The sequence below is a fragment of the Mytilus trossulus genome, chromosome 5, assembly GCF_036588685.1.
Source record: "Mytilus trossulus isolate FHL-02 chromosome 5, PNRI_Mtr1.1.1.hap1, whole genome shotgun sequence".
NCBI lineage: Eukaryota > Metazoa > Mollusca > Bivalvia > Mytilida > Mytilidae > Mytilus > Mytilus trossulus.
Genome location: NC_086377.1, coordinates 35,614,980 through 35,642,727, shown reverse-complemented (window position 1 = coordinate 35,642,727; position 27,748 = coordinate 35,614,980). Strand labels below are relative to the sequence as shown.

General features: G+C 31.3%; 1 long non-coding RNA gene across 1 annotated transcript; it reads right to left on the bottom strand.

Moving 5' to 3' along the window:
* Positions 1 to 20,857: 20,857 nt before the first annotated feature.
* Positions 20,858 to 26,561, bottom strand: LOC134718800 (uncharacterized). Its single transcript, XR_010107443.1, has 3 exons — positions 25,875 to 26,561; positions 25,112 to 25,209; positions 20,858 to 24,565 (listed from the first exon to the last, which is right to left on the bottom strand). It is a non-coding gene; the product is annotated as an uncharacterized LOC134718800 (long non-coding RNA).
* Between the last annotated feature and the right edge of the window lie 1,187 nt (positions 26,562 to 27,748).

The window sequence follows — 27,748 nt, the reverse complement described above, 5'->3', positions numbered from 1 at the left end:
TTTAAAAATTGTCGTCGTGGTAAATAATTTGACAGATCAATTGTCCAGTAAATTGATTGCTATTGTTAATAATAATCCTATACACATAAAATTAATTAGAACTTGTCTCTCAGCTCGGGGCAGGACCTTAAAGAAACATAATTAGTATACATGTCTTTTTAACAGTAACTTTAAATCAGTAAGCGATTAAATTTTCCGATTTACTTCATTATTTCGTTTCTGATCTAATATTGTGTAAACCTTCACCTAAATGTACAACCTCCGTCGCGCAAGGCTTAGTCTTACTTTAAACGAAATGCTAACTAAAAAATTGTGAAATGCAAACCAATGTGAATGTACTCAATGTATACGTGATAGTACGAGTAACATGCAAACAAAGTAAAGAAACGGTGACCTATAGTTGTGAGTTTCTGTGTCATTTTTATCTCTTGTGGAGAATTGTCTCATTGGCAATCATCTTCTTTTTTATAGTTAATCATTTAAATTGAAATACTCCACATCATTTTCGGAGTCATTAAGTGAAAAGGAAAGAATAATCGGTTTCGGACATATTCAATTCTTCGAGATCAAGAAGGTTTTTCTATTTTTCAATCTTAAGTTGATACAAACGCTATAGTTGATACGGTGTAGTTGATTATTAAAAGTCAAACTTCGCCAGGAATCCTTACAGACAAGCCTTATAACAAAGAGGACAAGATTCAATTCTAAAAGCGTAAATTTATGACTTGGATAAAAGGTTGCCAAATTGACACTCATACCACATGTTATATCTATGTGTAGGGTACTATTGATAAGGCTTTCAAACACCAACTCAAACTACCGGTTAACCAGTTAATCGGTCGAACGATTATCCGAGTAACCGGTTAGGCAAAAGTTTACGATTTGACAACACTAATAAAAAACTAAACGAGAAATACATGTACAACTTACCATCTCTAAGAACACATAGTTACCACCAGAGCCATGAACACAATTGAAAATCGATTTATTTCAAGGTACAACGTATAACATACGTATTAAACGCGAATAAGGAACGTATAAGTAACAGGGTATTAACAGAGCGCTAGAACGGGTATACACGCGCTTATAAGGTTATAACTCCTCTTCGAACCTAACTCTACCACCATAGACATGAAAACAATTGAAAATATTTTTTAAAAGGTGCAACGTATAACAAACGTAGTATAAGCGAATTAGTAACGAATAAGTAATGTGGTAACAGTCGAGCATTGAAACGGGTACATACGCTCTTATAGGGTTATTTCTACCCAAGAACACATAGCTACCACCAAAGACACGAAAATATTTCTTTTTAAAAGTACAACGTATAACACACGTATTATAAGCGAATAAGGAACGAATAAGTAATAGCTAAGGGTATCAGGCAGGCGCTGAAACGGGTGCATACGCGCTAAAAGTGTTATTCCACCTCTAAGAACACATAGATACCACCAGATCCATGTACACAATCGAAAATCGATTTATTCCAAGGTGCACGCGTATTAAAAGCGAACAAGGAACGAATACGTAACAGGGTATTAACAAAGCGCTGGAACGGGTTCATAAGTTCTTATAGGGTTATTTCACCTCTAAGAACACATAGTTACCACCAGAGACATGAAAACAATTGAAAATCGATTTATACAAAAGGTGCAACGCATACCACGCGTATTAAAAGCGAATAAGTAACAAACATTATAAATGAATTTAAAGATCAGGAGGGACGTTATCTATTAATTAATGTTGAACTAGGAGATAATGTCTATTCTCTTATAAATATATATGCACCAAATATAGCAAAAAAAAGAAATGCTTTCTTTAAAAAAGTAAAAGACTGGACTCAAGAACATAGCTTAGGCCAAATTATAATGGGAGGAGATTTTAATGACATTCTAAAAATTAATGATACAAAAAATAAAAAAACAAAAAACAAATTTGACAAACCAGTTCACGGGCTTAAACGCTCATAAAATATTTCAAATTTATAGATATATGGAGAGATAAAAACCCAACACAAATTCAATATACATGGCGTAGAAAATCAGGATTAGAAGCAACTCGAATCGACTTCTTCCTTGTAAGTAAGGAATGTAAAGCACAAATAGTCAAAGCAGATATAAGGCCTATTATATTAAAATCAACAGACCATAACGGTATTTCATTAAAAATCAGAACTCAAAAAGTAAACAGAGGAAAAGGATACTGGAAATTAAACTCATCAATACTGAACGATAGAGACTACTGTTGTAATATAGAAAAACTAATAAAATATTACAAAAACAAGGAAAAAACGACAGAACGACAGAAAATATAGGTATACTGTGGGATAACTTTAAATCTGAAGTAAGGGACATTAGTCTAGATTTGTACAAAAGAAAAGCAAAACAAAAAAGAGATAAAATTCAAACTTTTGAAAACGACCTTAATAAGCTAAATATTAAATTAGACCAAAGTGAAAGTACTAATAATTCTGTATTAATTTCTAAGATAAATAATGTATCTGAACAATTAGATCAATTATACCTTGAAAAAACTAAAGGAGCTCAAATAAGGTCAAGAGCAAAATGGATAGAAGAAGGTGAAAAAAATACTGCTTTTTTCTTGAATTTAGAAAAATCAAGACAAATAAATAAAAGTATAATAGAATTATATGACGATAAAGGCAATACTATAACAGACCAAACAGAAATTTTAAAAGAGGAAGTAAAATATTATGAAAAACTATATAAATCATCAATTCCAGATAAATTACATACTAAAGAGTATATTCAAAATACTAAAATAGAAAAAAAAACTCTCAGATAAAGACAGTAATAGCTTAGAAGGGCTTGTGACATCAGAAGAAATTACAGAAGCAGTGTTTAAAATGAAACTTAATAAAGCACCAGGTTTAGATGGACTTAATGTAGAATTCTATAGAAAATTTTGGACCCAAATTCAAAAGATATTAACCAAAGTATATAATGAGTCATATAAAAAGAAAAGTTTAACAAATTCGCAAAAAAAGGGGGCAATTTCATTGTTATTTAAAAAGAACGATCCAAAATCTCTGGATAACTATAGGCCAATAACTTTACTAAATGTAGATGTTAAAATTCTTGCTTATGCACTTGCACAAAGACTAAAAAAAGTTTTACCCAATATAATTAATGCAGACCAGAAAGGCTATGTAAAAAATAGATACATTGGTTTTAATATAAGACAAATACAAGATGTTATTGACTATGCTGAAAACTTCAATGTTGAAGGAGCAATTTTATTTCTAGATTTTTCAAAAGCTTTTGATTCAATTGAATGGTTTTTTATGATACAAACATTACAAAAATTTGGATTTAAAAAAGATTTTATACACTGGGTTGAGACTTTATACAATGGTATATCAGGGTGCATTGTAAATAATGGGTGGATATCAAACCCCTTTCAGATCTGTCGTGGAATTCGACAAGGATGTCCGTTGTCCGCTTTGATTTTTGTACTAGCGGTGGAGGTATTAGCATGCAGAATTAGATCTGAGAAAAATATCAAAGGGTTCCAAATTAAATTAAATGGAAAAGACTGTAGTATAAAAATATGTCAACTGGCTGACGACACAACCTTATTTTTAAAATCCAAAAAGGAAATATCTTTAGTCATGAACTTAATAGAAACATTTGGCTCATTCTCAGGATTAAAATTAAATAGAACTAAAACAGAAGGAATTTGGCTAGGCAGACTTAAACATACTAAAGATAAATTCGAAAGAATCAATTGGACGAAAGAACCTATAAAAAGTTTGGGCATTTATTTTGGCTATAATAAAGAAAACTGTAAAAAACTTAATTGTCAAAAACAAGCTGATAAAATTGAAAAAATTATAAACATGTGGTCAAAAAGAAAGCTAAGTATGCTAGGAAGAATAACTGTAGTCAAGTCTCTAATACTGCCAAATATAACATATATAGCAAGCAACATGATATTACCAAAAGATTTTATACAAAACATCAAAACTATGATATATAACTATATATGGAATGGGAAAAGAGATATGATTAAAAGAGATAATTTGTCGCAAAATTATACGGAAGGGGGATTAAAAATGATTTGTATAGATACCTATATTTCAACAATTCAACTAAAATGGATAAAACAATTATTGTTTGAAGAAAATGATGAGCAACATTGGAAGATAATTCCAAAATATTTTTTGAATAAGTTAGGAGATAATTTTTTAATATTCAAGATGAATATAGCCAATATAAATATTATTGAAAAAAATATTATAAAACAAATCCCAGAGTTTTATATGCAGTTAATAAAGACCTGGATAAAAGTAAAAGAAAAAACTATACAAAAGCCTACATTGTTTTGGGAAATAAGGAAACAAATAATATGGGGCAATACATATATTAAAATCAACAATAAATGTTTACTGTTTAAAAACTGGATACAAAGCAACATTCTGGTTATAAACGACTTATTAGATAAAGATGGAAATATATCCTCAGATATCATACTAAGTAAACTAAAAAATAAGGAAAACTGGATAGCTGAGCTCACAAAACTGAAGAAAGCTATTCCAAAACAGTGGACCAATATCATCAAAAATTCACCTTCTAAACATACACAAGTCAATATAAATATAAAAGAAAATCTGAACATCATAAACAAAAAGCCTATTCAAACCCTAAATAACCATGATATTTATAACTTCTTACTAGAAACAAAGGAAATGCAAACACCTATTGGCTTTTTAAAATGGAAATCATACTTTACACTAGAAAATACTAATCTAGCATATGAAACATTAAAATTTATCTTTACATTTTTAGATGATAATAGATATAAAATATTTAGATGGAAACTACTTCATTATATACTTCCCTGTAATCAACTATTAAAACAATGGCATATAGTAGAAACAGACACCTGCTTACACTGTAAACAAATAGAGAATTATGAACACTTCTTCCTCAAATGTTCATATTTTGAATTATTCTGGGAAAAAGTACAACAAATTCTTAAGAAACTAAATATTGGAAGACATGTTATCAATCTAAAAAGCATAGCTTTTGGATATAAAATACATGATAAAGAGTACTATGGACTCAATTTACTTTTAACTATTATTAGTTACACAATATATAAAGTATACTATATGTCTGACAAAAAAATAAAAGTTATACAACCACTCAAAATATTAAGACAAGAGATCAGAACTTTTATTGAAATAAGAAACTTTTTAGGATATAAAATTGACAGACTATTAAAGCAATTTAATGAACTGAATGTCTGACTCATTCACCCAAATACAGAGATTATACTGTAATTTTCTTCAAACATGGCAAAGGTATAATTACCTGTTTATGTTTATGTATATACATGTAAATATTTGATTTGAAATATTGAGATTATACTGTAATTTTTCTTCAAGCACAGCACATGTATAACTAACTACCTGGTTATGTATGTGCATGCACATTATAGTGTTTATAAATTGTGAGTTTAGATTTGACTGTATTTTCATACAACAGTCAGCTGTTGTTTTTATATGTATTTGTTATGTTTTCATGGTTATTACTTGTACTATATATTATTCGTCTCTTTTTGTTGTTGTCCACTCATATTTTTCCCCCACCAGTTTAATGTTATCCAAGACATAACGTTATAATCTATAATCTGACATAAATGACAATTACCTTCAATTGATAAAATAGCATCCGATTTTACTGTAGTCATATTTGGCAAAATGCATTTGCATATCAATCGAATATTCACAACAGAAAAAGATAACGGCATATCAATAATCCTTTCAAAACAAATATTTTGGAAACATTTCCTTGAATAAAAAGCACTTATTAGTTTATATTCCATATATATATGCACTGCACGTGTTATCTACCTTCTTTGTAAACAAAGATACTAGTTTAGAAAATCATTCAGGCAAAGACATGAATTATATCCGGATTTAAGAAAATTTGTGTACTAACATAATTAACCATAATTTTAGATGTATTATACTAATGTTAACGAGGCCGGGATAAGGTACCGGTATTTGATGTATATATTAACAAATGTAAATATGTTAATAAAACTTAGTTTTAATGAAAAAAAAATGAAAACAACCGAATAAGTAACAGGGTATCAACCGAGCGCTAAAACGGGTTCATGAGTTTTAATAGGGTTATTTCATCTCTAAGAATCCCAAGTTACCACCAGGGACACGAAAATAATTTTTTTTAAAAGTACAACGTTTAACAAACGTAATATAAGCGAATAACGAACGAATAAGTAATAGTGTATCAATCGAGCGCTGGAACGGGTACATACGCGCTAATAGGGGTATTTCACCTCAAAGAACACATAGTTACCACCAGAGACATGTACACAATTGCGAATCGATTTATTTCAAGGTGCGATGTATACCACGCGTTTTTAAATCGAAAAAGGAACGAATAAGTAACAGGGTTTCAACCGAGCGCTGGAATGGGTACATACGCGCTAATATGGGTATTTCACCTCTAAGAACACATTGTTACCACCAGAGATGTGAAAATCTATTTATATCAAGGTGCAAGGTACATCACGCGTATTAAAAGCGAATAAGGAACGAATAAGTAGTAGGGTATCAACCGAGTGGTGAAACTGGTACATTAGTTCTAATAGGGTAATTCACCTCGAAAAATCCAAAGTTACCACCAGGGACACGAAAATATTAATTTTTAAAAGTGCAAAGTATAACAAACGTATTATAAGCGAGTAAGGAACGAATGAGTAACAGGGTATCAATCGAGCGCTGGAACGGGTACATACGCGCTAATATGGGTATTTTACCTCTAAGAACACATAGTTACCACCAGAGACATGAAAATAATTGAAAATCGATTTATATCAAGGTGCTGTTTACGTTTCTTCATTTTCTATTAAGCACATGTATTTTGAAATATATGAAAATAAATACCTTTTCAGTGTATTTGAATTAGGCCTTTTCGACATCCTGTCAGGTTTATATAGTGATATAATTTGATACAAAGATATAGCATGTTTCTATTTACTAGTCTATAACTATTATTGAACAATCACATCCTCAAACTTGATATTTGCCACTGGACATTAAGAATTAAAAATCCATCAATCACTTAAACAATTTGTCTCTCAATATCTAAGTGACTTTAGAAAGAATAAATAGAAGCTCAATAACTAAGTTGAACTTTGAAATTGTAAATTAAACAGAAACTAGATTTGTAACCGTTATTCAATGATTAACAGTTATTTAGTGTCGAGAAAACATCATCGATAAATTTACATTTAGAACTTCAATAATTTGGATTCGAACTGCGAGTATTATTACACACAAGAAGTAGATAAATCAATGCGACTAAAGATTATTTAAAGTCGAGTGCAATGCATCATTTTATTTGTTACTACGTTAAAGTAAATCATGCATGTGTGGAGGTCCATTGAGAAAACATAAAAAGTTTATATATTCTGTAAACAAATCATAGACCGCAAATTATGCAAAATTACAGAAACATGTTTCTTAAAACACTGTAAAATCTGTTAGAAATATAACAACGGAAGATTAACGATCGAGTCCCTTATAAAAACTGATAACTTTGACAATCATTATAATTTAGATCTCACTACTTAGGAGATAACTGTATTGTATTTTAAGCTCCGACGGCATCAATTGGGAATTTGATGGTCGCAAATTAAGTTTACTGGCGACGCGTACATCCCATAGCATCAATTGTCAATTGATGTCATGTAAAGAAGTGACGTTATCCAATCAAAATCAACGTTACAAAAGTTGTTGCATTAGAATAAAGAATAATGGGTGGCAGTCAATTAATTGTAACAAAAAAACATTTATACATTATTTTTCTATTCTTTTTAATAGCACACGCTCATGGAGAACGAAACGCATTTTGTAAATAAGTTAACCTATATAATTGTTATTTGGGAAAATCTGTAGTCCAGCATAAATTGATCGGGGGCAATTTCTTCACTAAAGTCTAGTTAAATTGGAAACTATTTAAATGCGTATTATGTGCATACTTCTACATATGTGTTCTATATTTCTATAAGAAAAAAATCATAAAATCATGCTTTTGCCTAAGTTAACGCAAGATAAAACTTATAAGTATTTATTAAAATGAGATACACCAGTTAAAAACAGAGACTAGGGATGATTTCCCTTCAAAGCAATCCTGCCTCGGGATATCACGTATCACGTATTGATGACTTCTGACCAGACTGGATATTGATCTCTATTAAATTGATGTTTCAAGCTACTTTCACTACCAGAACAGAACTACTGGTGATTTATCATAAAAGATCAGAAAAAGATCGGAAAAAGAATCAGTACTGTATTAGGAGGGGGAGGGGGTGATGGGGATGTCATTTTCTGTCGATTACGGGTAGAATATGGAATCATTTGTATCCGATACTTTGGTAAAGGGTTTGTTAAATTAAATGATTTTCATATTTGATTTTATTCATTCTAACTTAAGTTACAGAATTTTATTATTCGCAGTCAGTTCAGATAAAAATAACAATTTGAAAAAAAGTATTCCAACAAGAAGAGGAAAAAAAAACGACGAAAGCGTTTGAACAAGGGACCCATATACATGTGTATTTTATTCGTTCTTCATTTGTAAATTGGCGGTTCGGCAAAACAAATTGCGTGAACATTTGTGTAGAAAATAGTCGCATGATATTAATCATATTGTAATTTAAAATGTAAATATAGATAATTTGGAATACTATTTCCTTTGGTCACATCTGTGTTTGTTGATAATTCTATCGGCAGGCACCTGTTGGGAGAGATGTATTTCCTGATTATTTAACAAAATCCATGCATAACCTAACCCCTGACACGTGTATATATGCTAGCTGCGGTTCTATAAAGTAGTGTATTATACTATACTGGAATAGGAAAAACTTAAAGAGAAATAAGACTTGCAAACATACATGATCTGATTAAAATGATTCATATATTTTATTTTTATTTGGAATGTTAATTTAATACCGTGCGTTTTTCTTAATGACAATTTGTCATTTACAATGGTTATAAGTGTTTTTATATAGTTTGCAGATTCAGATTCAATATATTTTTGAAGTCTCCCCGCTTGTACAAAATATTCAAACACACGTTTAATCATTTGTTTTATCGATATCTTTTTTGTTACGTAGGAGATGCACTCACTTGATAAATGGTGAATAGGGAGATAACTCTTACAAAGGCAATTGTTCGGTTAAGAATGGATGAAAATAAAAAGCACATAAACTGTATGATATTATATACATGATATAAGAAATATCTAAGCGACATATTGCGAAACAAAAATTTTACGCGACAACAAAATTTGGCGGAAGAAAAAAAAAAAATAATAATAATAATAATCAGAACAAATACAATAGGTCTTTCCACAGAAAAGTGGAAAGACCTAATAATAATAATCAGAAGAAGAAATACAGTAAGGTCTTTCCTTATAGAAAAAGGAAAGACCTTAATAAAGAATTGAGAAGTATGCCTCTTAAGAATAAAGAATACAAAAATTAACAAAAAGTGCCCTTCCGCTATTCTAAAAATAAAAATTGAAAAATTGTCTATATTGGTCACATCGTTTGTATAGTAACATCGGGAAGATAAGTTTTGAAAATTTAAACTTTCAATGACATTTGTTTCTAGTGCTAATCAGATGCCATTTGTATAATTGTAAACTCGGGATTTGTCAAAGGATGAACAAATATGTTGACACTCTAAACAATAGTATTAAGATAAAATTGATAAAAAAAGATAAAAATATTTTAATGTAGCATTGTTTTAAATGTTAGATTTGACACTAAGTTATGCAACTGAGTTAAAAGTATTCCGGCAGAGCGATTTTCAATCTAGTCATGAAGAAGATATGTTCTGTTTTAGTCTTTTTGATTTTTGCAACGTGTAGTGTTTCTAGTGCTGGACACCAATCAACCATGCATGATCACGGTATATATCCAGGGCGGACAACAACATACAAGAATGGTAATGTTTATCATCCACAGGAGATGACAACAATCTCCTATGACTATGGTATGATTCCAGAGCCAGCCAAAACAAATGAGTAACAAATAAATGTTATCTAAGGTTTACAGCTGGATATTTTTAAACGTCAATTTTATTGTTGTTAGTAATACTGGTATTTTTGTCTTTGTATCCAGAACATACTAGTTCCAATATGATTTGTTTACTATTCACAAGCACGGATCTAGTCATGTTATAAAGGGGATTCCAACACTTGGAATATATATAAAAAGACAGTTCAAGCCTGAGAAAATATCCTAGATTCGCCAGTTATTAATCATCTGCAGAAATGTCTTTAATATTAATGGGTTTTTTTTTCAAATGCAAAATTTCAAAATTGACACGTCGACCTAAAAAGTAAAATGACAAAAATACTGAATTCCGAGAAAAATTCAAAATGGAAAGTCCCTAATCAAATTGTAAAACAACTGTCATATTCCTTACTTGGTACAGGCATTTTCAAATGTTAAAAATGGTGGATTGAATCTGGTTTTATAGCGCTAAACCTCTCACTTGTATGACAGTCGCATCAAGTTCCATTATATTAACAACTTTGCGTGAACAAACAGACATAACAGGTAAAAAATAGAATAAAACATAAGCACAAAGCAATCAAGTAAAAGCAATATGACGTTTCTTAACTTCAAGCAAGGTAGCATACTTACTAAGGTTCGGATTGTGTTTATAGAATAGAGAATAAACTCAACATAGATACCAGGACTAAATTTTGTATATACGCCAGACGCGCGTTTCGTCTACAAAAGACTCATCAGTGACGCTCGAATCCAAAAAAGATAAAAAGGCCAAATAACGTACGAAGTTGAAGAGCATTGAGGACCGAAATTCCAACCAAAACAAATAAGAAGACAACTGTTATAAGTTATAGATATACTGTAATCCTTTCATTCACGCATCATGATGAAAACGATACAACATTTACTCAAAATACGAAAATGCAAAATGTGTAATGGTAGTCTTTCCATTGCAAACACATACAAACGCATCATACCCCCACCCCAAATCATCATAGATTTATAAAAAATTGTGCACAACATGCACAATATAGCTATCAAAGGTACCAAGATTATAATTTAGTACGCCAGACGCGCGTTTTGTCCACATAGGACTCATCAGTGACGCTCATATCGAAATATTTATAAAGCATTTTGAAACATTCAAAGTTTTGTAAACAGGAAATTTATAAAAATGACCACATTATTGATATTCATGTCAAAACCGAAATGTTGACTACTGGGCTGGTGATACCCTCGGGGACGAAACGTTCACCAGCAGTGGCATCGACCCAGTGGTTTAAATAGTTATCAAAGGTGCCAGGATTATAATGTAGTACGCCATACGCGCGTTTCGTCTACATAGGACTCATCAGTGACGCTCATATCGAAATATTTATAAAGCCAAACAAGTACAATGTTGAAGAGCATTGAGGATCCAAAATTCCAAAAAGTTGTGTCAAATACGGCTCAGGTAATCTATGCCTGGAATAAAAAAATCCTTAGTTTTTTTAAACATTCAAAGTTTTGTAAACAGGAAATTTATAAAAATGACCACATTATTGATATTCACGTCAACACCGAAATGTTGACTACTGGGCTGGTGATACCCTCGGGTACGAAACGCAACCTATGTGCTTTATTAAACATTTAAACTGGTGTAGTCATAATGATGCAATCCTTCAGTTCACAAAGCAGGATGAGTTATATCCAATCTCAATACGTTCAGTACGAATTAGCCTGAACATGAGATGAATGCTGAAAATGTTATCTGGACATTTGCTTTTGTTTAGACAGATTAGTTTTGACATTTGGATACAATCTATTAATTGATATAATACCAATAAAGTGTAACGCAAGGCTGTTATTATAGATTATTGTTGATCAATGACCAATGATTATCTGTTTATCACTATTTTACTTGTCATTTTCATTAATAACGCCACGTGCCTTTATAGTTTCTCGCGATTATTTTCCATCTCAAGCGATTAGTATGATATGAAAAATTATCACAAAAAAAGATCAAAGGAAAAATGCACAAAATAGCGATAAAGTGTGTTATTTCTGCAGCACAACCGATGTTAAATATGAGGAAATAATTGGTTTTGCCAGGATAATTTTGTAATTGATTGAGTTTCTTGCTTTTGGTATCAATCATACAGGTATGACAATATTGTATTTTCAGGGCAAACATTACCGTATACGTATAACCATCGTTCATATCCAGAGCGGACCACAACGTACACTTATGATTATGGTTTTCATCAAGAGGTGGTCACAGCTTCCAGATATGACCATAGTATGTATCCAGAGGAGAGGACCAAAACTTCCAAGAATGGATATGGTATATATCATGAGGGGGAAATCACAACTTTGATCAATGGCAATGATGTTCATCAAGATTCGACCAAAATATCAAAGAATGATCTAGATAATTATCTTGAGATGACCACAGCATATATGTATGACGATGAACAAGCTACCAGTGTATATCATGAGGGGGGAGCCTGTAAGTTTTTATAATAAAATTATCACCTTCTACTGGTTTAATCTGCTATTTTCTTGGGAATACCTGTACCATGGCAGCAACAGTAACGAAACAAATGTTTTCATTTGTATGAAGTGTTTAAGTTTCTGATTTTGCTTTTTGAAAATGGACTTTACGATTTGAATGCTCCTGTGAGTTTAGTATTTTGGTACCTTTTATTACAGAGAGTTAAATGAAATGCATATTGAGGTCTAGTTTGTGTATTATTGTTTGTCTGTTTGTCTTTTTTATTTTTAGCCATGGCGTTGTCAGTTTGTTTTAGATTTATGAGTTTGACTGTCCCTTTTGGTATCTTTTGTCCCTCTTTTAGTATTGTTTTCGGATCAAATTGTCTGTCCAAATATTGATAATAAAATCTGCAATATTCAAATACTTTAACATGTTGAAATAAATCAATATTTAACAATTGTTTTAATTCATTTTACCACTTTTGAGTGGGCTAAGTATATGTATATTACATGGTGAACATTTAAAATTAATTCAGACAAAATGGTTTATTATTAATTTTTAATTGCATTTCCATTATAATTGATCAATTTTGTGATGATATCTTATCGAATGAATTACCTGGTACACCTTTTAAAAAAGAAAACGTAACCAACATCCAGTCCTCTTTCAAAAAGGATACTCGATATTATTTTGAAATTTGAAAAAAAGAACATATACCATGCGAAATAATTTACTTGTTGCGTTCTTCGGTTTAGGAAATTTTAAAATTAAATTTTAATAATTGAAACTATATTTCAGTTGATGAAAGCAATAATTGCTCTAGCTTCAAACCAGACCAAATTGGATTGTGTAATGCAACATATGAACAAGGTCTTAAAGACTGCCTAAATGGAACAGTTATCCGGAAGTTATTATGCAGCCCTTCCATGACATACAATATCAGTTTTGTAAATGACGTAGTTGCGTATTTTTCCGATGTAAGAATTCATTTTGATGATGGAATTAACAACTGTACAAACCGTTTCAATAGATTCATAGAATCGAAAAATAATATGTTAACAAATCTTGACATCTATCATTTTCTAACTCGTAGTTCAACATGTTAGGAATATGCGTTTTTCACCAACCAGTTAAAATTATGCGTCGATGTTAAATTAAACTTAGGTAATACCCGTCTATCATTGAATGTACGAACATTTCCATATAGGTCAATTCATTTCACTTTAAAGCACCTATCATGCAGGGAAGAATTTATTCGATACGTTTATCAGAATGGTTTACATATGAACTCAAACGATACGTTCATACTCAATATCGATAATATAAATAACTTTACTTTGGAAAACGGTTGTTTGGATATTCACTTGCCATGCCCTTGGCCGTTGTTTGGCGATGTGACAATAAGGATCCCAGCATCAACAACAGTGTATCTACAATTAGCAATAACATGGGAAGTGATATTGGTAAATACTGTTGTTGTTCTTGTATTTTTGCAACGAAAAAATAGAACTCCTGTCACCATTCTTCTGTCAGCTTTGGCAGTATCTGATTCTTCTGCTGCAGTCCTTATGACCGTTCCAATATTTACGGCTTATCAAATATATGGTAACCGCATATATGAGCATTCGTTATTATATATTTTAGAATTTCCAGATTGTGTTTATAATTTTCTGTATATTATCTTTCAAGACGTGTTACATATGACATCTGTCCTAATAACAACACTTATGTCTCGAGAAAACAGCAGCTCTTCTATTTCCAATGTGGACTAAACAACATGTAACCAACAGAATCAATATAATATGTTCGGTTTTAATGTTAATCATAAGTATTTCATTATTTTCTCGAATTGTCTATGAAGAATCTATAGGCATTTACAATTTTAAGGGCAGATGTTGTGTTTCATCTCAAAATATTGATAACCAGGCACACTTTTACCATCATACTATAGTTAACGTGTTAATCCTGCTGGCATGTTTGGTGGTGGATTTATGTACAGTGTACATGACATGCAAGTTGACAATCTTGAGAAGAAACCTACCGTGGACTGATAGTCCTGCTATTCAGAATAGAAACAGAATTTCCGCTATCATAGTTGTGTTCATTTGCTTGATATTTTTGTTATCAGAGTTGCCTTTTATTTACACCTCTTTTATCTACATGATGTATTCCATTAATCGTAGATCTTTAACTAGATCTGTATTTGATACTTATGTTACATTCTTTGAATACAAAAACCTCAGTTTAATCATTGGGTTCTCTCTGAACTTTCTAGTTTATATTATAATGGGTAAACAGATACGCCATGAATTATGGATTGGCGTTATGAAGATTGCAAGGCGTTGTAAATGTTGGTGACATAAACAAAATGTAACCTCAAGATCGAGAGAGAGAGAGAGAGAGAGAGAGAGAGAGAGAAAATTGATATTTACCAATAAGTGTGTCGGACCAATGATGCATATAGTGCTATTACATGTACATCCACATACATAGGCAGTAGCTATGTTATGGTGTGTGTGTCGAAACGCGCGTCTAGCGTAAATAATAAAATGTAATCCTGGTATCTATGATGAGTTTATTTATAATCTAACAATCATACTTATGTCAGTTAATATCTCCTTACTTTATTCAATTGTTAAGTTTCTGATGTCGTTATATTCACACACAAATTTAGGGTATTGCAAATGTTAGCCTATATCAAAGTAATATATTTAGTGTCATTGATTGTATTTTTATGCCCCACCTACGATAGTAGAGGGGCATTATGTTTTCTGGTCTGTGCCTCCGTTCGTCCGTTCGTCCGTTCGTCCGTTCGTCCGTTCGTCCGTGCGTCCGTTCGTCCGTTCGTCCGTCTGTGCGTCCGTCCGTTCGCTCCAGGTTAAAGTTTTTGGTCAAGGTAGTTTTTGAAGAAGTTGAAGTCCAATCAACTTGAAACTTAGTACACATGTTCCCCATGATATGATCTTTCTAATTTTAATGCCAAATTATAGTTTTGACCCCAATTTCATGGTTCACTGAACATAGAAAATAATAGTGCGAAGTTCAGGTTAAAGTTTTTGGTCAAGGTAGTTTTTGATGAAGTTAAAGTTACATCAACTTGAAACTTAGTATACATGTTCCCTATGATATGATCTTTCTAATTATAATTCCAAATTATAATTTTGACCCCAATTTCACGGTCCACTGAACACAGAAAATGATAGTGCGAGTGGGGCATCCGTGTACTATGGACACATTCTTGTTAACATATGATACTGTTTGTTTTTTACTTCTTTTTTTTTTATCTTAATAGCTTGTATTTGTATTTTATGAAAATTTACTGATTTCCTTTACTTAAAAATTGATATTATACATTAAACAATTAAATTAGAATTATTCATGTTATGTACTATATTAAACAATTAGATTATTAGTTTATTTTTAGATTATATTTGAAATTATAGTGTAATTATTCTTCTCATTTTGATCACCGTGATTTTCAAATAAAATATTTAAAATATATGTTTGTTTTGTATCAGAAATAGGCTAATAAATTCACGAAAGGTGTGTAACATCATGCAAACGATGTGTTTGTTTACGTGTTAGTTGTTTCATATCAACGATAACGTTTACGTCGAAATAATGTGATGTATAAGATGATTCCTGTTGATTGACAGGGCGAAGAAAGGAAATGACATTGTATATACGTCCAAAGCATATTTTTGCAATCTAACTTCACAAGGAACGCTCAACGCTAATCGTATAATTGTGACTGAAACTGCTCCAATTCAAAAGTAATTTAGAGAAGGTGATAATAGCCGACGGTTGAAGGACGCCAACTGAATGATGAAGCTCATTCAAACAAATTCAATCAAATTGAGCATCGATGCATGGAACTTCACAAAAACAGTAAATATATATTCGCAATGTTTTGTTCTTCCTTGACCAGCTCTACAATCATAAAGCTTTTGGTGACCTTGTGTTACCTTTCCTCGTCAGTTTTAATCTATCTATACATTAGGCATACAGATGGAATTGTTACAGATCGGTTGAATTATCTATTGAAAAGGTTCCTGCATTCTAATGTAAGATACAGTCAAAGAAATAATTGTATTATAAGTACTATATGTATATATATACAGAAAAATATAAGATGGGTAACTAAAAGTCATCAATGGAATATAGACCGATAAGGAATAATGCACCACGTCAAAAGTAAAGGACTCATACATACACAATAACTGTAAAAGCTTGGACATTACACAGATATAACATTATAAGAAGATGTCTGCAATTTAGACAACTCTCCATCCAAGTCCCAATTTGTAAAAAGTAAGCCATTATAGGTCAAAGTACGGAATCAATACGGAGCCTTGTCTCACACCAAACAGCTAGTTATAAAGGGCCCAAAATATGACTAGTGCGAAGCCATTCAAATAGGAAACCAACCGCCTTATCTGTATAAAAACGATAAATGAGAAACACTTATGACTTAGTAACAAAGGACAAACACTGAACATGAGGTTCCGGACTGAGGGTAGGTGCAAACAAATGCAGACTATTTAAACGTTTACACAGGCGCTAACCTTCATCCTGAGCTGTACGTTACAACATAGAAAGACACACTTTAACTGTGATGGTTTAACTCAATCAAAAGATAAATTAACAAACACCAGTAAACTTACACTGAACTAAGACATTTGATATATGACACAATCTAAATACAATATCAATGAAAAAGAAGAGATAGGAAAAACAATATCAGAAAGACAATAATAACCTTCGACAAAATGACATTTAGTAAGATAGCCTACACGGGCAATTATAATACAATGCAATTTGGGAGTAAGGAGTATATGGAGTATGGAAATATTTTTTATACAAATAAATAAAAGTAGTAAATGGAAGAAAGGCCGAAATGCAATCCTCATGGCAAAGGTAGAGAACATACAAACAGTCCAAACAACATGAAACAACAATAATAAATAGGAGCGCACACGCTGAAATGGCTTGCCTTCCTTTACTTACCTTTGATATTATGTTGATAGTCCTAAATACATTGAAATATACAGCTTTACTACAACTATTACATAAACTTGACATGATCCAAGAAAATGCGGTCAAAGTCATATAAACTAAACGAGAAATACATATACACCTTACCATCATTTAATACACTATATGGGCGTTTTTCAATAAAAGTGTTCCTTTCAGACCTAAAAAAAAAAATGGAAAATCAACTAGTTTAAAATTCATTTTCAAGAGTTATTTTGAATACCTCTATTATAAACTTGTTTGTAAACAAAAAGTGCAATCTTAAATACTCTTTAAAATTATATTATTTTCATAATTTGTGTACTGTTTCCTAGGGGACTTTTGTCCCCTACGAAACTGCTTCTAAACACACATATTTTTGCAATTTTAAATGTTTCCTATAGACATTCCAGTTTGTTTACTTTATATACTAGAAAATCTCATTTTTTTCTGAATTGGAGAACCATTTTTTATCGATAAAGATTAGACAGTACTTCACATATGAAGGTACAACTCATGTTACGTAGTGGACATTTTGATGCGTTTCGTAGTTGACAAAACCGTTTCGTAGTGGACAAAAAGTTTCGTAGTTGACATCAACCCTATTCTATGTTAATAAAAACATAATAAAAATTACATGAAACTAACCTTTGTTATTTGCTTTGCACGAATATAATTGAAAAAAGAGTAAAAAAAGACTGCATGGTAGTGGTAGTGTCCACTACGAAACGTTTTTCTCCCAAACTTATTTCGTAGGGGACCGTTTCGTAGGGGACGTATTCACATGTTTAATTTTTTTCTCACAACCCCAATATTGCAATAGTAAAAGGACTGACTGTATTCATCAAAGCGTTATTAAGCTGTACACTGATATTTTTTTCATAATTTTAAAACCAGTTACTGAAGGAGATTTGACCCGTTTCGTAGTGGACATTTACAAAAATACGGTATCACTCTGGTCCATTTGATGTGCTCAATTTTTCTTACCAACAGTTTAATTGCCGTTATAAAAGCATCACTTCTTTTGTAAGACCCTAATGTTTATATCTCTTGCAAACAAAAAATTACATTGATTTTATCAAACTGTTTATAAGCAAGTTTTAATGACTTTTTCTGTCTTATTGTTCCATAAAAATTCATATATGATTTTTTTAAATTTGTCCAAGTATTCTTTGCTTAAGGTTGACACTGTAGCCAAATAAGTGATTATAGGAATAATTAAAGATTTAATAACTGTTATTCTTCCTATCATGGTTAAGTTTCTTTTTTTCCAGTTTGATATAATTTTTACAGTCTTTTCTAGCTGTTTATCAAAATTTAGTTTTTGACACTCTTTTTCATTATGCCCAAAATATATCCCGAGACTCTTAATTGGTTTTTCTGTAAAGTTAATATTTTCATATTTTTCTTTACAATGTTTTTGCTTCCCTAGCCAAATACCCTCTGTTTTAGATCTGTTAAGTTTTAATCCTGAAAGTGATCCAAATTTTTCAATCATGTTAAGAGCTTTTGAAATATCTTGTTTTGATTTGAGAAAAAGAGTAGTGTCATCTGCTAATTGACTTATTTTTAAAGTGTGGGTTTTTCCATCTATCTTGATTTCAAATCCTTTTAGGTTATGGTCTTGCCTAATTTTACAAGCAAGAATCTCAACAGCAATAACAAAAATTATCGCACTGCAAGGGCAGCCTTGACGTAAACCACGATATATACTCATGGGTTTAGAGTTCCACCCATTGTTTAAAACTGAACTTTTTATGTCAGTGTATAAAAGTTATATCCATCTCATCATAGAATTTTTAAATCCAAATTTTTGTAAAGCAAAGAACATAAAGTCCCATTCTAATGAATCAAATGCTTTCGAAAAATCTAAAAAATATTGTCAGTATTGCAATAGTTTATGTATTTTACAGAGCTCCTTGTACTTCAATTGTTTGATAGATGTTTTTTTTTCAATGAGTTTTGAAAGTGAAAGTACAAATGTACTTTTTCCTTAAATCTATATACTGTAACTTTATATTATACATAAGATATGCAAATTATGCTTAATACATTATGAGAACAAGATTCTTGTGTAAACCTACCTTCCGTGGCTAATTCATTTAAATTTGGCAAGCACGTGGTGAAAGTAATTAATCCACACAAAAAATAACAAATGAATTTACCGTTATACCGGACAACAGAGAAATACATTAAACCACAAATCAAATTCGGAACACGCTTAAATAACCCGTGATTCTGTTTTTATCCCCAACATCTATCAGATAGTTACAATATATATATATATAAAGTTCATATTCAAAGTTATAATTGTAGAATTAATGTATTTAATGATAAACAATGTATAATGACAAATAATATATAAACTAACAAAATTATAAAAATACTACCTGAAGATACCCTGGTCTTAAGGTACTAACAAACAGGGATCTTTACTGAAATAGCTGTACCAGTGAAGAAATCTGTTAACAGCATGTGATATATTGTTGTTGAATAAAAAAAAAAAAAAAAAGTTTTAATGACTTCGTTTCGTAGTGGACATTGTGTTAGGGACACACCTTCTAAAATAAAAAATCCTATGTTAAAAGCTGTTTATTAAAATATGTTGGCTCTAAACATACTTTTGAATTATTAAAAAACTTATATTAAGAGCCAATCTGCCAGAAAACCATGCAAAACCGTCCGAATGCCAATTTTGCCAAATGAGTTCATACTTGGCACATTGGTGCACCTTATTGATGAAATTAACCACACAAAATTTTTTTGGGAAATTTTGAACCGATCTTGATTTTTTTGAGGCGCCATCTTTAAACAGCTGAAATTGCTCGAAAACGTCAAAAATAAGCCTTTTTTTGCATATTTTGGTGGTTTAAATAAAAAAACATGGCAATATTTATAAATTTTTGATAGTTGTTCCTAGTAATACATCACTTTAAGTGTAAGAATGCATAGAAATAACAATGCTGTCTATAAAGTGTATGTATAATCTAACCGTTTCAATATGTCCTATTTAGCTTCAAGTCCAAAATGGCTGATTTTGGTCATTTTTAAGAGCCAAAATACTCCAAGACCCATTTATTATTGTAAAACAACATATCTACGTGCAAAGTATAACTATATATACTCAATCAAAAAAAATATTAAGCTCGGCAAATAACGTTGGTGTCTAGTATATGCCACAACAAAATGGGATAGCCTGCATATTCAAATTTTCTCAATTTTGCCGTCTAGTTTTTAAAATCTGACATATTGTAAGATCTGGATTTATAAATAAGTATAACAACAAAAGGAAAAGAATAATTAATGTTTCATTTAATACATTAAGAAAAAAATCATATACAAATACAATTGATTCATCACAAATCTAGAGGCTCCCAGGAGCCGAAATAGCTTGAATTGACAAATTGTGCACCTCAAAACGATAAAAAACACATAATTCAAAAGCAATGAATTTAAAATAATTCAGAATAAGTTCAGACTGTAAAAATAAGTTTTTCTGAACACTTTTGCAATATTTTCTTATATCATATTGATATATAGCTGTCAGATTTTAGCAGAAAACTCTGAAAATTTGTAAATTTTCACACTTCAGGGACAATAGCTCATAGATGTTACGTCCCAATTTTTCAGAAAAATTTTGGGTAGTAAAAGATCTTGACATTTTGATAGTTTTTACAATAAATATATATATATATACATATATGTATGATACTTCTTCTAAAGTTTTTAAAATAATGGTTTAAAAAGAGAAAACTGTAAACAGTTGCAATATAGAGATGATTTTAACAGACACTAAGAGATGGACTTTTTTATGGCCCTTTGAGCCTAGTATGCTAACAAGGTAATATTTGCCAGGTACCTATATATCTATGTTGCTGCAATGTGGTCAATAAAAACATGAAAATCATAAATGCATCTACTGTAATGTAGTCAATACAAAAATGATAATCATAAATGTATCTTAAACTAGATGTGTCAAAGCAAAACGAAAGGCTACGTCCCAAAAATTTCAAAATCTGCAATTTCAATAACACATGTGGATACAAACATGATGGTTGTCTCACATATAAAAAGTCAGCTCTAAATCTGGAGGCATATAGAAAAATGTCCATATAAATATGATTTTTGAACAATTTTCAAAGTTTAAAACCCTTAATTCTGGAAAAAATTACACAGCGGAACGAAACTTAAACTTGATATGTAACTCATCATGGTTAGCTCACATACCAAAAATCAGCCCAATATCTGAAAGCATTTTAATAGAAGAAAGGTCCATATAACTTTGATTTTCCAAAATTTTTCAAAGTCCAAAGCCTGAAATTACAGCAAATATTAGGGTATTGACGAAACTTAAACTTGATCTGTAACTCACATACCAAAAATGAGCCCAATATCTGAAAGCGTTTAGGAAAAAAGTGCATATAACTGTGATTTTCAACAATTTATAGAGGGTAATTTCAACAGAAATTAGGGGAGTGGAACAAAACTTATAATTGATCTGTAACTCATCATAGTTAACTTACATACCAAAAATCAGGCCAGTATCTATGGCGTTTAGAAAAAAACACTGTAAAGTTTATTTCGGAATTACTGAATTATGGAATTACGGAAAATAGGAATTTTAGTACAAGGAAGAAACTTAGGCACCGGCTACTTTGTTACTGGCCATAAAAATCCCATAACTAAACGAAAAACAAATTACTTCAGTTTATATTTACTAGTGCCAAATTTTCAAAGAATTTTGAATGAAATTGAATAGCTGTTTAGATTACTGTCATGACTGTACCTCTACATGACATCCTGAGAAATAACAAAATAAAACAAGAGGCTCTCAAGAGCCTGAATCGCTCACCTTAATTCTTTTGGTTAAATCTCTCATCAATGATTATTTTGACTTTTCAATTTATTAAAATGTTTTTTGGATCGTCCTATTTTCTTCAAAAGCAAAAAAAAAAATCAGTTTCTCCTATGTTCTATTTTAGCCATAGGAGCTATGTTTCTTGACATACAAGGACATAAAATATAAAATTTATACTAGATACTCTGAAACTCATTTTGCCTTAAGTTTGGCTGAAATTGATACAGCAGTTTCAAAGGAGAAGATTTTTTAAAGTAAGTCAACATGATGAACAAATTGTGAAAAAAAGTCTTTAAAGGGCAATAACTCCTTAAGGGGTCAATTGACAATTTTGGTCATATTGACTTATTTGTAGATCTTACTTTGCTTAACATTTTTGCTGTTTACAGTTTATTTCTATCTATAATTATATTCATGATAATAAACAAAAACAGCAAAATTTCCTTAAAATTATCAATTCAGGGGCAGCAACCCAACAACAGGTTGTCTGATTCATCTGAAAATTTTAGGGCAGATAGATCTTGACCTGATAAACAATATTTCCCACGTCAGATTTGCTCTAAATGCTTTGGTTTTTGAGTTATAAGCCAAAAACTGCATTTGACCCCTATGTTCTATTTTTAGCAATGGCGACCATGTTTGTTGATAGATCAAAACTTTAGATACAATTTACTAACTAGATACCATAAGGAACATTCAGTTAAAGTTTGGAATTATTTGGCCCAGTAGCTTCAGAGGAGAAGATTTTTGTAAAAGATTACTAAGATTTACGAAAAATGGTTAAAAATTGACTATAAAGGGCAATAACTCCTAAAGGGGTCAACTGACCATTTCCGTCCAGTTGACTTATTTGTAAATCTTACTTTGCTGAACATTATTCCTGTTTACAGTTTATCTCTATCTATAATAATATTCAAGATAATAACCAAAAACAGCAAAATTTCGTTAAAATTACCAATTCAGGGGCAGCAACCCAACAACGGGTTGTCTGATTCATCTGAAAATTTCAGGGCAGATAGATCTTGACCTGATAAACAATAATACCCTTGTCAGATTTGCTCTAAATGCTTTGGTTTTTGAGTTATAAGCCAAAAACTGCATTTGACCCCTATGTTCTATTTTTAGCAATGGCGACCATGTTTGTTGATAGATCACAACTTCGGATACAATTTACAAACTAGATACCCTAAGGAACATTCAGTCAAAGCTTGGAAGTATTTGGCCCAGTAGTTTCAGAGGAGAAGATTTTTGTAAAAGATAACTAAGATTTACGAAAAATGGTTAAAAATTGACTATAAAGGGCAATAACTCCTAAAGGGGTCAACTGACCATTTCCGTCATGTTGACTTATTTGTAAATCTGACTTTGCTGAACATTATTCCTGTTTACAGTTTATCTCTATCTATAATAATATTGAAGATAATAACCAAAAACAGCAAAATTTCGTTAAAATTACCAATTCAGGGGCAGCAACCCAACAACGGGTTGTCTGATTCATCTGAAAATTTCAGGGCAGATAGATCTTCACCTGATAAACAAAGTTACCCCATGTCAGATTTGCTCTAAATGCTTTGGTTTTTGAGTTATAAGCCAAAAACTGCATTTGACCCCTATGTTCTATTTTTAGCAATGGCGACCATGTTTGTTGATAGATCAAAACTTCATATACAATTTATAAATAAGATACCCTAAGGAACATTCAGTTAAAGTTTGAAAGTATTTGGCCCAGTAGTTTCAGAGGAGAAGATTCTTGAAATAGTTTACGACGACAGACGACGACGGACGCCAAGTGATGGCATAAGCTCACTTGTCCCTTCGGGACAGGTGAGCTAAAAAAGTCATATGAATCTTCAAATTTCAATAAAGTATTGTTTTTTTGATACTTGAACAGCAAGGTTTTACTATAAAAACAAGTGTACATTAACTTTCTTGTAAAAGAAAATCCATAACATAAAAATCTTCATTAATGATGAACTGTTATTTTTTGGAACATCATCCCATGGAAGAGGTAAGTAGTGTTTTAAAGATGCAAAGTTTCGGTTACTTGTTTGGTTGGTTGAAATTGTTTCTGTCAGAAGCATTATCAGTCTTCCAATCTGATGTTGACTGCTGTAAAAGTTCAGTTAGCTGTGAGTCTAGATCTGAAAATCACAAAACATACATGTACATATATAGATCAGGCTGTTAGCTTTCATATTTTTTCATTTTCTAATTTTTTGGCCTTTTATGGATGAATAGATATGCAGTATTGGTCTTGTGCATTGTTGAAGGCCATATATGGCATATGAAGACCTATAGCTTACATATAAGTTGTATGTCATTTATTCTAATTGGCAATCATACCACTTTTTTTCATATTTTTCATTTACATGTTTACCACTGACAGGAAATAAAGATGACAACTTTTTTTTTGCCATCCTTGGTGGCCATCTCGAAAATGTAATAGTTGTTGAATGCAAAACATAGGAGCCGCCCTACATATGTACGAATGTACTACATGTATTCCTACTACAAATTGATTTGTATAAAAGTGTTTTTTCAATGGGAAAACCAAGTTAACAAAGACATGTTCAATAAAACTGATGTATAATTATTATAAAGGTGATGACGTATATACTTTGTATGTCATGATAACCATATTTTCCAAACAGTTTTAAAAATTAATATATAAGTTAATAATATCTTACCAGTATCTTGTTCTTTACATGTATTTAGTTTGACCTGGCTATTGTCACTTTCACAAAAATCATCAGCATTGCCTGCATCTATTATCATGATAATAGTCCTACAAATGAAAAGTGTTAAACTATAAAATAATTCTTCAATTTTGTATTTTGTGATATTCAGAAATATCCTGTTTGATTCATATAAAAAATACTCAAAATGTGAGTTTTAATTAAATTGCAATTACAAAAAAAAATGTTTTACATGATTACCCTTTCACATTCTAGCAATAATAAAAACGTTACAATAATTTCTCAATTTACAGTATATTATTTGTTTGCACTTGGCTATAGCATTTGGAAATAGATAAGATGTCCTAGAAACAGGTCAGGTGTAAAAGAATATTCACATGCCCTTTCAACTCCCTCCGTTCCTTTTTTCATCTGGCTATTGTATCAAATGTTGGTCCCCTAATTTCAGATTGACTATATAGTGGGTCTCATTAGGGTCTAAGCGTGATGCGGGATTGCCAATTTTTCCTAAGCGTGACAGTCAAATTATTGTGCCGTGAAAACAGGAATTAAGGTCTAGCGGGACAAGGGAAATTACAAAAAAATGAGAATTGCTTAGGTGCATAGTAAAGCCAGGATACTGGAATCTAACAAAACAATAAGCGGTGTTCCGGGAACAGAACTCCCCTCCCCCCCAAATGAGACCCCCTTAAACGGCCTTTATACATGTATAAGGAACTAATGAAAATTGATTGTTGAGAGTTGTACAATGTACCTGATCCTAGTGGAATGACTCGTCCTGTATACACCCTGTCAGGAAATGATGAAGATCCTAAGTCAGCTTTCAAATTGGCTTTACTGGAAGATGGTTGGACGGGATGTTGACATCTTGCTTGACTATGATGTCAATGAATTCCATAAAAGTCCCTGTACTTCAACCATATTCTAACATGTCTAAGACGAGATGATATAACAACCATAGGAAAATAAACCACTCCTCGTCTTATATAAAACAAGGAATCCTGTTGGAAATTCTACACCATAGTTTTCATCATGTTTATTCACTAAGTTATGATTATTGTCTGGTAATTTATTGTCATGATTGGCAGATTCTTGCATTGGCAGTAATAACTAATTATTCTTTTGGGAAATGATAATTTGGTCTTTAGTGCATTCAGATATCTTAAATAGTTTGTAATATGTAGATGCATAATGCTGGGATAGCCCAAATACTCCTCCTAGATTATTAAAGTTGCAAACTTCACTGTAAACTTTGTCTGCCAAGTCCATCACTGGGAGCTGACATGTTGCCCAAGGGAGATAAGTCAATGGAAGAGCATAAAAGATGTACTCCCTGGTTTCAGCCAATTTATTGATTTTTGCACTTGCAGTACAAAAACGTATCATTTAAATTTTAAGACATATCTATTTTACTTTTTTTAAATGATTTTATTAGCTATTTTATTACAATTGTATTTATAATTAAATCAAAATCAAAATCAAAATGTGCAAATTCGGGACTAAAATCACCATTCTTCCAAGGCAAAATTTAACATGTATTAGTCATTTGCCAAGCTTAATATTTTAATCTATAATAAAAAATACACCATAATTAAAACTAATATAAGTTGCAAACATATACGGAATAGGTCTTGCAAGTTAGAAGCAAGTAAAAGTCATGTAAATTCATGTATTTAAAAACCGGCCTTTGCGTCCGTGCTCCTGGCAATGTGCCAAATAGTTTAAATTTTCATTTGTATTGACCAGAACATGGTAAAATGAATGGGTTCTAGCTGACATTACTCTAAAAACTCAACTCCCCCATTTAATATGCTTCTGGGTCGTTCTTAAAAGGCATTTAAAGTTGGATTTTTCCTTGGTTTTCTAATGAATTTACATAATTATGCAAATGAGGCTGTTACTAAAAATAGATACAATTCTGGCAAAAATTAAGTAGCCAATTTTTTTTATTTTATGTCAAGGATTGAGATAATATATTAAAATTTGTCAAGTTTTGATTGTCGATTTGGACGATTTTCTGAATATTGCATGGTTTTCTGGCGGATTGGCTCTTAAGTAAAATTAATATTTATTTCTACATTTTTTTACGATATTTGAGAGTATGAATGTTGAACAGGCGGTCTAGGGACATGCCATTTTGGTTGTTTTGGACCATTCAGGAATCAATATCTTATCAATCCCTCTAAAAAATAAACTGTTTCTTTGCTTAAAAATGTTATATCTAATTCAATGTACTGACTGCACAAAAAATTACTTTCAAAGATCAAACACATTTTTTTTAAAGTGGCTGGGACAAGAAAGTACGTTTTTATTGAAAAACGCCCATATATGGTTGACTTATTGTTTATATTTTCTGAGAAACAGACTTAACTAAGAAAACTTAACATTGCTCAATGAATTAACCATGAAAATGAGGTCAACGTCAGATGAACCATGCCAGGCACACATGTACAGCTAACAATCCGTCCATGGATCAAACATAGTTGAACTATTGTCTATAGTTTAACAAAAAACAGACCAAAACACATAAAATTAACACTGAGCAATGACCCGTGAAAATCAAATCAAGGTTAAATAAAAAAAAAAAAAACTTGCGACACTAACACGTAAATCATTACATTTTTCCAT